The sequence below is a fragment of the Cherax quadricarinatus genome, chromosome 65, assembly GCF_038502225.1.
Source record: "Cherax quadricarinatus isolate ZL_2023a chromosome 65, ASM3850222v1, whole genome shotgun sequence".
In the NCBI taxonomy this organism is placed as follows: Eukaryota; Metazoa; Arthropoda; class Malacostraca; order Decapoda; family Parastacidae; genus Cherax; species Cherax quadricarinatus.
The window spans coordinates 24,094,531-24,107,485 of NC_091356.1; positions in this window are offsets into that span (position 1 = coordinate 24,094,531).

The following is a 12,955-nucleotide window of genomic DNA, read 5'->3' on the forward strand; positions in this document are numbered from 1 at the left end:
ATATTATACCCCCAGATGGCAGGACTTGGTACAACATTACTGTGAACATTGTCACATATATTATACCCCAGATGTTGGGACCTTTTTTGCCCAGTCAGGTACTACAGTGTTTGTTGTCATGGCTGCACCTGGTGGGCTTCACCTCCCTTCAAAATGGCCATGACATGTCAAAAACCAGACCAAACTCTGTCCTGTTCTTTGTAGGCCCTGCATAAATCAATTGGCTAATCTAGCATTGCAGTTCCTTGTATGGTAGGGTAATGTATTCAGGTAGGGCCAGGCAAGCTTCAGTGAGTAGGCACCACTGTTATCCTATGACTATCAGTGTTGATATTTGTGTATACCTCTCTGTTAGCTCTGGGGTCACTTTTTTAGTAAACAGTTAAACCTCTCCTTGTTGGGCTTGGTAGTGGGTGGGGAAATAGAGCTGGGTGGTAATTACTAATATTGTATGAATAATAATCTCCCTACACACACTTGTTGACCCTTGCATGCTCATGGATTCTCCTCAAAACCTGGCATTGCTTTCAGGCAGACCTTTTGGTTTCTCACCACAGTACCTCAAACATTCCTCTGTATTTGCCTTGCTCCCATTATTGTTTCATAATGCAGGCTGTTTTTGGGTTTTCTCATCACAGGATAGAATGACTAACAATCATTGTCCAAATGATTTCAACATATGCTAGATGATCCTGACTGTAACTTGACACAATTCACTCTTGTCCAAACAAACATGCTACCTGGAAACCTTATTCCCTCCAAGACTTATTTCAAAGATAATCTTAAACAAAATACTTTTCACTCCAGTTGACAACCCTTACTCATTACCTTTCTGACCATAGTATTGACAAAGTACTCATGAAACATGTTGTCACTATGCTTCTTTTCATACACTCAAGAGTGAGATGTGTATTGTTGACATAGAACAGACTGCCCTTTTCCAAATCCACCTATCACAGTACCCACACATTCCTTCCTCAGTTCAAACTAAGGTACTGTTCTCATCCTCCACATACTAATACAGCAACATTCAGGAGCCACTTGTGCTCAAATCTTCCTATCACCCAAGTCAAAACTTATGAGAGTGAACCCCTCAAGGGAGCTTCCTTGATGCTGGTGAGGGGCTCTTGATCTAGGGAATTGGATCTGTGCTGCTGTTCCCTGAATTGAGCCTGAATACCTTCCATTCCCCCCACATGCGCTGTATAATCCTATGGGTTTAGCGCTCCCCCATGATTATAATACTATGAGAGTCAAATCCAGACTCAAAGGAAAAGGGCCTATCATATGCTGTGGCATTAGCACTTCTTTTTTATTATAATAATAATAATATGCTGTGACAGGGACTGAGCTCCATATCCATGGAAGGCTTCCATGGCAGTCTCCAGAGCTACTTATCACCCACAGGACCTTGTTGTACCTTTTGCAAGTCACCCTACATGTTCAACCCTTATGAAGTCCTTTCTTCTCAGGTTTTTATCTCTTCACCTCCCATTCTTACTACTAATCCTCTTCCATTTCACCATCTGGGCTTTAAGCTCTTCCTCTGAAACCTCAAAGACTTAAAACTCCACCAGTTGCTGAAACTCCATACTGTTCTATTTTTCATGCTGAACTCTCCCTGCTTCTTCTTTACTCTGGCTGCATCTGTGACAATTGTGGAAATACACAGATAACCTGCACACAGGAGAGCAAAGATTTTGATGCCACTTGACTATGGAAGCCATTGAGGGCCATATCAGCTCTTATTGAAGAAACAAGACCCATGATAGGCATCAACCCACCCTCCTTACTTTTGCATTCTTGCCCTCCTTAACTGTTTACACCCAATCCTGTCCTACATTTTCTGTCTATTTAATAGATACATTTAGTATAATGTGATCCTTTATTGACAGTGTTTTGCAAACACAGTGAGCTTCATCAAGTCACAAACACATCTACTAGGGGAAAGGATGTGTGTTATATATGAAATACTATCAAAAAGTTTCTAAACTGCAGCAAAAAAAATGTACAGGCTTACCTAATTACCTCATTGAAGTTGTCTCCCTCTTAAGTACTTTCCTTGGGAGGCTATACTCTGATCCCAGCACCTCTGCCACTTCTCAAAACATTAATGGAACTCTTTTGTGACTGCATCTAGCATGGCCTTTGATTCAGCTTGAATCTTAACATTGTTCAAATGCTGTCCCTCGAGGGAGGCCAGAAAACGATGGTCTTTCCGGTCTTAGAGTCAACAAGTGGGACAGATTTCACAGCCACTCACCTCAAGTTCAAATTCAGTCAAAATGCTTTGACATGACCCTTAAGAAATTTCCTCAGTACTTGCACTGTTCTGGATATTTTGATGATGATCTTTTGTGAATAACCTTCCTCACTTTTTCATTGTTGGCATCTGTTTTTGATGTTGATGGATGACCAGAGTTTTCATCCTCAACTGATGTTTGTCCTGCTTTGAATCAAGAAAACCATTCAAAACACTATGTCCAACCCATTACTCATTGCCAAACCACGCACGCATGTGCACACATAGAGGGAAGGGGCTTCTAAAGGAAGTGGTTTCCCATGGCCTGGTAGGCAACGCTCTCGTATCACATAGTGTACATGGTTTGATCCCCAGCATGGGTGGAAACATTAGGTGTGTTCCCTTACACCTGTTGTCCTGTTCCCTTAACAAGCAAGTAGGTACCTGGGTGTTAGTCAACTGGTGTGGGTCACATCTGAGGGACAAGATTTAAGAACCCCAATGGAAATAAGACAGACAGTCCTCAATGACGCACTGGCTTTCTTGGGTTATCCTGGGCGGCTAACCCTCCAGAGTTAAAAATTCAAAAAAAAAACAATCTTAGCTTAAGAATAATAATAATAATACTTTAGCATAATACAGTGTTTGTAGAAAGGTGAATGACATTTAGGTGTACATGCAGACAGCCCCTTAATATGCAGAGCATTTCAGGAAAATTTAAGACTAACTTGAGATTAATAAGGCAATAACAATTTGAGTGATTTTATACATAGTCACTTGGATAAATGCAAATATAAATTTAGGAGTTATAATAAATACAAGAGAATTGAATATCCTATTAGTTCATGCTATATGGCTTTTATGAAGTTTAATTGTTTAAACAATTACAGATTTGATTATGATTACAGGTGATGGGGATTTTAGCATAGTATCATAAAGGGAACATAGTCAATGTTTTAATGTTTGGGAGGATTACAGTTATTGAGAATAAGAGCACATATATTGTTTTACATATGTTCATGACATTGGGAATATGGACATGTGGTTTTCACATATTTAGCTGATGCTGGGATATGTTACAGGAAAGGCGTTGTTTTTTAACAGTAGTTTTGAAAATGCTGGCTTGGAGATTTCGACGAAAAGTTCCAGATTTGTAGAGAGTTAGCTGGACATAGGGAATGTTATACATATTTCTGTGCCTATTACAGTAGACTCTCGACCAACGATGGCATCGTATAACGTTAAATCTGACTAGCGATATATTTTAACGCAAAAATTTTGCCTCGACTAGCGCTAAAAAACTCGACCAATGGGATTCGTTCCATTCGAGACGCGTCCACGTGTGGCCTGAGAGCACCTCACTTGTCCCGTAGGTGCCAGCGTTTACAAGCCAGCCACCACGGTCGCATCCAAACATACAATCGGAACATTTCATATTATCACAGCGTTTTTAGTGATTGCACCTGCAAAATAAGTCACCATGGGCCCCAAGAAAGCTTCTAGTGCCAACCCTGTGATAAAAAAGGGTGAGAATTAGTATGGAAATTAAGAAAGATTTTGAAGGGTTTGGGGCTAACCCTGAGATGCCTATGCCAGTTGTGGAATCCATTGTGCCTACTTCAAAGATTAAGGAAATGTGTGCAAAGTGGGTTGAACTGCAAACCTTTATGGATGAAAATCACCCTAACACAGCTATTGCAAGCCATGCTGGTGACTATTACAATGACAATGTTATGGCCCATTTTAGACAAATCTTAAAGGAACGGGAGGTACAGAGCTCTATGGACAGATATGTTGTGCGACAGTGGTCCAGTGACTCTCAAGCTGATCCTAGTGGCATTAAAAGAAGAAGGGAAGTAACCCCGGAAAAGGACTTTACACCTTAAGTCCTAATGGAAGGGGATTTCCCTTCTAAATGCTAACACCATCCACACACTCCCCTCCTCCCATCCCATCAGTCATCACCAGATCTTCAATAAAGGTAAGTGTCATGTAATTGTACATGTCTTCTTCAGTTTGTGTGTATTAAAATTAATATTTCATGTGGTAAAATTTTTTTTTTCAATACTTTGGGGTGTCAGGAACGGATTAATTTGATTTCTATTATTTCTTATGGGGAAAATTAACTCAACTAACGATAGTTTCGACTAATGATGAGCTCTCAGGAATGGATTAATATCGTTGGTCGAGGGTCCACTGTATTATGACTATGGGTCCTGTTGCAACTATCAAGAAAGTGCTGCAGGTCGGGATTAATACAGTGGGCCCCCGGTTTACGATCAGCTCCCAGTGCGACCAATTATGTAAGTGTATTTATGTAAGTGCATTTGTATGTGTATGTTTGGGGGTCTGAAATGGACTAATCTAATTCACAATATTCCTTATGGGAACAAATTCGGTCAGTACTGGCACCTGAACATACTTCTGGAATGAAATAATATCATAAACTGGGGGTCCACTGTATTAGAATTTATTGTTTTGTAAACATAGGATGTACAGTAGTAAGAGTGAATATTTTGTACAGTAATTAGATTTAGGTCTTTAACCCTTTCAGGGTTGGCAGGCCCTCTCCTAAACTTGTTCTCAGGGTCGGAAATTTTTCAAAAAAAAATATTTTTTCTTATGAAATGATAGAGAATCTTTTCCCGATCACAATGACACCAAAAGTATGAAATTTGATGGAAAACTTATGGAATTATGCTCTTGTGAAGTTAGCGGTCTCGACCATGTTTATGCATTGGCGATTTTGCCCACTTTGAGCCCTACTTTCGACCAATTCCAATGTACCAGTCGACAAAAATCATGATTATTTCGCTAGAACTCCATTTTTTCTATCGAATGAGTACAAGAAACCACCCATTTACCGATTTCAGCTATCCAATAGAGTGGTCAAAAATTGGTAATTTTGCCAATTTCACACAAATTTCAAAAGATGCCAATTTCCAAATAGGGTCCAGAATAAACAAGACAGACATTCCTGGCACTAAAATAAAAAAAAAATTCCGGGGGTATGGTTTATTTGCAATCGTGTCATTACGATTTCTTGAGTCATGTTGACGGCAGTGAAGAGACTTGAGCTAGAGTTCGTCACGGCCACGCTAGCTGGAGATTCGTCTGTAAAAACTTGCATTTGTGGTCACAGAGGTGCCTGTGCTAACTTTCCTATGGTGTAGAAATATACCTAGTTGGATGAATCTTATTGTGGCTAGCTGGTCTAGTGGCTAACGCGACGGGCTGGAGTTTTGAGACTCTATGACCGCGGGTTCAATCCCGGCCGGGGGTATGGTTTATTTGCAATCGTGTCATTACGATTTCTTGAGTCATGTTGACGGCAGTGAAGGGACTTGAGCTAGAGTTCGTCACGGCCACGCTAGCTGGAGATTCGTCTGTAAAAACTTGCATTTGTGGTCACAGAGGTGCCTGTGCTAACTTTCCTATGGTGTAGAAATATACCTAGTTGGATGAATCTTATTGTGGCTAGCTGGTCTAGTGGCTAACGCGACGGGCTGGAGTTTTGAGACTCTATGACCGCGGGTTCAATCCCGGCCGGGGGTATAGTTTACGTATTTGCAATCGTGTCATTACGATTTCTTGAGTCATGTTGACGGCAGTGAAGGGACTTGAGCTAGAGTTCGTCACGGCCACACTAGCTGGAGATTCGTCTGTAAAAACTTGCATTTGTGGTCACAGAGGTGCCTGTGCTAACTTTCCTATGGTGTAGAAATATACCTAGTTGGATGAATCTTATTGTGGCTAGCTGGTCTAGTGGCTAACGCGACGGGCTGGAGTTTTGAGACTCTATGACCGCGGGTTCAATCCCGGCCGGGGGTATGGTTTATTTGCAATCGTGTCATTACGATTTCTTGAGTCATGTTGACGGCATTGAAGGGACTTGAGCTAGAGTTCGTCACAGCCACGCTAGCTGGAGATTCGTCTGTAAAAACTTGCATTTGTGGTCACAGAGGTGCCTGTGCTAACTTTCCTATGGTGTAGAAATATACCTAGTTGGATGAATCTTATTGTGGCTAGCTGGTCTAGTGGCTAACGCGACGGGCTGGAGTTTTGAGACTCTATGACCGCGGGTTCAATCCCGGCCGGGGGTATGGTTTATTTGCAATCGTGTCATTACGATTTCTTGAGTCATGTTGACGGCAGTGAAGGGACTTGAGCTAGAGTTCATCACGGCCACGCTAGCTGGAGATTCGTCTGTAAAAACTTGCATTTGTGGTCACAGAGGTGCCTGTGCTAACTTTCCTATGGTGTAGAAATATACCTAGTTGGATGAATCTTATTGTGGCTAGCTGGTCTAGTGGCTAACGCGACGGGCTGGAGTTTTGAGACTCTATGACCACGGGTTCAATCCCGGCCGGGGGTATGGTTTATTTGCAATCGTGTCATTACGATTTCTTTAGTCATGTTGATGGCAGTGAAGGGACTTGAGCTAGAGTTCGTCACGGCCACGCTAGCTGGAGATTCGTCTGTAAAAACTTGCATTTGTGGTCACAGAGGTGCCTGTGCTGACTTTCCTATGGTGTAGAAATATACCTAGTTGGATGAATCTTATTGTGGCTAGCTGGTCTAGTGGCTAACGCGACAGGCTGGAGTTTTGAGACTCTATGACCGCGGGTTCAATCCCGGCCGGGGGTATGGTTTAGCATAGGTGAAGTAGGAATAGATCAGTGAATAGTATAGTGTAAGTAATGTTGTTTGTGGTACATAATAACATATTTGTGAGAGGATGCCAACTGTTTTGTATATTTTTTTTTGTGTTGGATATGGGTGTTGAATTTCAAGTTGCTGTCAAGGTGCAGACCCAGAAATTTTCCCTCATTACGTTTAGCAATAAGAGTAATGTTAGTCATAATGTTTAGTTGGACATCACTTGCTCTGCATCCAAGCATAATGTAGGTTTTGTCAATATTAAGTGTGAGCTTACTGACAGTCATCCAGGTCGATATTTTTATGAGCTCTTCATTAACAACAGTGTTGAGTGAGGCAAGATTAGGGTGGGAGATGACAAAAAGTTGTCATCACCAAAGAGAATAAGCCTAAGTTGTTTTGATACATTAGGAAGGTCGTTGATATATAAGAGGAAGAGCAGCGGGCCAAGGACGTTCCCTGTGGTACACCAGTGTCCAGAGGTCTTGTTGAGGAGGTTGTGTCCTTAATAGAGACATATTGCAGGAGATACCAAAACTGTGGATAGCAGCAAATCCTATATGTAAGTCCTGTACATAACTACAGTGGACCCCCAGTATTCGATGGCATCGGTATTCGATAAATCCGGTATTTGATGGATTGTATCGCAAAAAATTTTCCTCGGTATTCAATTGAAAACCCGGTATTCGATACAATTCGTACGAAACCTGTCCACGTGTGGCCTGAACTGCCCCGTGTGTGCCAGTGTTTACAAGCCAGCCAGTGTGTACATTCGGTACATTCCATATTATCCATATTATCACTGTGTTTGGTGCTTGTTTCTGCAAAATAAGTCACCATGGGCCCCAAGAAAGCTTCTAGTGCCAACCCTGTGGTAAAAAGGGTGAGAATTAGTATGGAATTAAGAAAGATTTTGAAGGGTTTGGGGCTAACCCTGAGAAGCCTATGCCAGTTGTGTAATCCATTGTGCCTTCTTCAAAAATTAAGGAAATGTGTGCACAGTGGGTTGAAGTGCAAACCTTTATGGATGAAAATCACCCTAACACAGCTATTGCAAGCCATGCTGGTGACTATTACAATGACAATGTTGTGGCCCATTTTAGACAAATCTTAAAGGAACGGGAGGTACAGAGCTCTATGGACAGATATGTTGTGCGACAGAGGTCCAGTTACTCTCAAGCTGGTCCTAGTGGCATTAAAAGAAGGGAAGTAATCCCAGAAAAGGACTTGCTACCTCAAGTCCTAATGGAAGGGGATTCCCCTTCTAAACACTAACACCTCTCCCCTCCTCCCATCCCATCAATCATCACCAGATTTTCATTAAAGGTAAGTGTCAATTATTTTATTGTTATTGTAATTATTCTATTGCATTAAACTTAATGTTTCATGTAGTAAAATTTTTTTTTTCATACTTTTGGGTGTCTTGCACGGATTAATTTGATTTCCATTATTTCTTATGGGAAAAATTGATTCAGTTTTCAATATTATCGGTATTCGATGAGCTCTCAGGAACGGATTAATATCGAATACCGGGGGTCCACTGTACTATAAAGTTTAGTTGATAAATTACACACTGTAAGTGGAGAATTATCACTTTTTCACAGATGGGAAGCACTTCATGGCTTCTCTTAGTAAGTAATTTTATTTAGGTATACACAAATACAGTTAAATAGATTATCATACATAGCAGCATATGTGTAGAGAACCTAGGATAACCCAAAAAAGTCAAACAAGTGATTTATTTCCATTGGGGTCCTTTTAATATCTTATTATTATACTATAAAGGAGATATACTATAATTCATCCTGGCCTACATGTTCTCTTGGACCCAGGTCCAGGATGAATCTTATCATTTTGTTCTGGGTGATTTGTAGTCTGTGTTAGCTTTGAAGAACTGACAGCTTCTCTACTTTTGTATTTGGGGGCCATTATTATGCAAAATTAAAAGGTATTTTTGGGCCACAGTAAAGAGTGGATAACATTATTATTATAACCAAAAAGAAGCGCTAAGCCACAAGGACTATACAGCACGAGTGGATAACAGAAACTGCTGATACCGAATCATTGGATACTGGGGTTCTACTGTATATGCAAGTGCATGGCCTCTTTTACCATAATGAACAAGTTTGTGAAATTGGATGCTGTGGTCTACTGTATCAAAAGCTTTCCTTAGTCGATAAAGAGTCCTAGTGGATATTCATTTTTTTCAAGTGCTGTGTAAAGCAGGTCCAGCATTTTTATAATTATGTCATTTGTGCTTTTGTTTCTCTTGAAGACAAACTGGCAGGGAATGAGGATGCTTTGTGAGGTTATAAAGGAATACAGTGGTACCTTGAGTTACGAGCAGCTCCCAACGCGAACAATTATGTAAGTGTATTTTTAAGGGTCTGAAAGGATTCTAATTTTCATTATTCTTTATGGGAACAAATTCGTTCAGTATCAGCACTAGAACAGCCTTCTGGAACGAATTAAGCTCGTAACTCAAGGTACCACTGTATTATCTCTTGTGTACAAGTTTCTTGAAGATTGTGGAAAGTAAAGGCAAGTTTGATATTGGCCTATAGTTGTTTACATCTGTTGGGTCACCACTGTCAATCATGACAGTTTACACATCATCTCTCCACCACAAAGCAAAGGTAAGTAAAATTACTGTAAATTATGTAATATACTATAAAATTATGGTACAGTACTGTATTCTCAACTTTATTTTTATTTACAGTTCAGTACTATACAATTACTGCATTTACAATATACTACCGTACCTGTATAGTACTGTGCTGTTTTACAAGTTACAATATCCATACAGTATTGTTAATGTCTAATGCTCTTCTAAATCAGTGAACCAATTCTGCTGATCTAGAAGTTTGTTACAAATATGAAAACTTAATTTCATAGTTCAGAATCTACTGACAATGAAAAATAACATACATCCCCTCTCTTAGTATGTTTGTTAGAGGGATCTCCTCTCCACTCTTGCTACTCTCTGCTCCAGCAACACCCCTTGCCCTGCAGCGCTGTACAACCCTAGTGGGTTTAGTGCTCAGTTTTGATTATAATGTTAGAAGGTTCACTATATGTACATTTTAACCATAACTCCCTCAGATATGCTCTGAGTGGTAAATTCTGGCTTAGACATGAAAGAATGGGTCTGTGTGGTGGGTGTGTACAGTATAAAAATAAAACTGCCCTATGCACTATTGTATACGATGGGAATGGTTAACCTCAGACCTTGTGTTTGGTTTAAAATAGAAAAGTTGCAATATTTTCTATAATGGTTTTTCCAGGTATTATTGGCTGTTTCTTGAAGTCACTTGATTAACTAGAAGACCTACTAGTAAAACTGAGATGACATTGGTAGGTTTCAGACCAGATATAGGCCTGAAAGTGGCAGAAATATTTAATTTCTGAAGATTTTTCTGAGGAAGGGGAGGGGCTTTTCCCCCCTTGTCAGGTTTATGTTTTTTTCACTAAGTCTGTTTCAATTATCGGGACTGCCTAAACCATGACTTATCATTCATGATAACATTTTATTAGCCAAGAAATAGAGTAAGACTTCAAATTTTTTTGTGAAGATGGGTTGAAAGTGGAGGTCAAGTTTTATATAGGAGAGGCTTGGGAGACAAAATTAATGAATATAAGAAAGGTTACTGTTCTGTCTGGAATGTGTACAGTGTTTTGGTCTCTGTTTTTAAATTGGAATTTGTTGCATTTTGTGTAAAATTAGCCAAGTTATCGATTTTTGGACACACTGTGGAATAATTCTGATAGTTGAACAGTTTCTTGTGCTCAGTTGATAGATACAATGGAAAGAATACATGAACTGGGTCAATTTGAACAATGGAATTGGACTAAAATAAGCTTCAGAGTGGACACAACCACAGTTCCATAATCGCACTTGACTCTCCAACTTCCTGCCAGTGTAATTCAATAAGTTTAAAATTTTTGGTATCAATACGTGTACTTTTATGAAAAGATTCTCTACCATGTTTAGACTTTTTTTTTTTAAACTATAATGCTGACTAGAGTTTTAATTATGCGGGATGTGACAGTGAAAGGGTTAAGCAAATGTTAAAGGAATTTTGAACCAAGTGAGAAAATAATTGTGGGAACTGAAATGTTAAAGAGGGAGAAACTGTTGTGGACGGTGTAACAGGCAAATCTGGAGTGCCAGGATAAATTATAATGGGGACTTCTAGTTGAAGTGTATAAAGAAATATTTTAAGAAAAAGGATAAATAAGTACATGAGATACATTATAGGGTGTAATGACAGTAATATGTTTGACTATGTATTAATAGATAAAAGCTTGATGGAAACACTTTTGGATATGCATATTTTTAGAGGGATGACAAATGTATCATTATTTAGTAGTAGCTACTGTGAGAGTAGGAGGTAGATGGGGTACAAGGAGAATGTTATCAGTGGGTAAAAGAAAACAAGAAAGTTAAAAGAAGAGACAGAGTAAGATATAAGTAATTACTGGGGGAAAGATGGGCTGGAGACTATAAATAAAGTCCACCCTTAGTTGCCTTTATTCCTACAGTATGGGGTAGACTTAAGAATGCAGTGATAACATGTGCAACAGTTTGAGGATATAGGAGGGTGGATGTGGGATGGAAGAGGAACGATTGGTGGAATGAGGAGGTAGAGAGAGTGTAGTAAGGGAGAAAAAGTTAGCATATAAGAGGTTTTTCTTATGCTGAAGTGATATACAGAGAGAGGAGTATATGAAGAGTAAGAGAATTAAAAAGAGTAGTAATCCCGGGAGTGCAAATGGAGAGCTGTTGAGCGGGTGAGGTTTTATCAACAAATTTTGCTGAGAATATGATAGTTTTGTAGTGAGAGCAATAAGATGACAAAGCCTAGGAAACAAATGGATTTAACAGTTAAAACTAGAGGGGAGTTATAAGATGGGGAGGTGGAGGGAATATTTTGAAAAGTTAGTGAATGTTAATGAAGAGGAGACAGTGACTTCTTGCATTAGGCAGGGAGGTATAAAATCTTTTAACAGTAATTGCCATTATTATACTGCTAGTCAGATTAAAACTCTACTCAGTGCCAGCAAGAACATTAGTTTTCAACTATAATGTTAGATCATTGAGTAAACATTATGATGACCTTGCATTACTGAAATCTCTAAATGCTACTATAACTTTCATTATTCTTACTGAAACCTGGCTCAGACAAGATTTAACAGAGCTGTTGGAGTGTGAGCAGGGTAATATTTAGTGAAGGGATTCAGGGAAACCGGTTATTTTTATATAGTCAGACTTGAGTCCTGGAAATAGGAAGTACAATGCCTGCACTTTAAAGGAGGGGTTTGGGATATTGGCAGTTTGGAGGGATACATTGTGTATCTTTATAGGTATATACTTCTAAACTGTTGTATTCTGGGCACCTCTGCAAAAACAGTGATTATGTGTGAGTGAGGTGCAAGTGTTGAATGATGATGAAAGTATTTTCTTTTTGGGGATTTTCTTTCTTTTTGGGTCACCCTGCCTCGGTGGGAGATGGCTGACTTGTTAAAAAAAAAAATATATCATACATGGTTACAGAGCCATACATAACTGCAGGTCCGACCAACCAGGACGAGGCACTATCTTCTACACTCAATGGTGAATATATAATAGCTAAATTCACATCAAAAAACCTTAAAAAACCTATAACAGTTGGAGCAGTCTACAGATTACCATACTGGAGCAGGTTGCTCCTGTCTGCCCCAGCTACTGGACCACTATGACAAGGTCCTGGATGCTCTAGAAGACAAACAGAATGCAGATGTAATATACACAGACTTTGCAAAAGCCTTTGACAAGTGTGACCATGGTGTAATAGTGTGCAAAATGAGTGATAAGGGAATAACAGGAAAAGTCAGTAGATGGATTTATAATTTCCTAACAAATAGAACACAAAGAGTAGTAGTCAACAGAGTAAAGTGTGAGGCAGCTACGGTGTAAAACTCTGTTCCACAAGGCACAGTACTCGCCCCATCTTGTTCCTCATCCTCTTATCGGACATAGACAGGGATATAAGCCACACCGCCATGTCTTCCTTT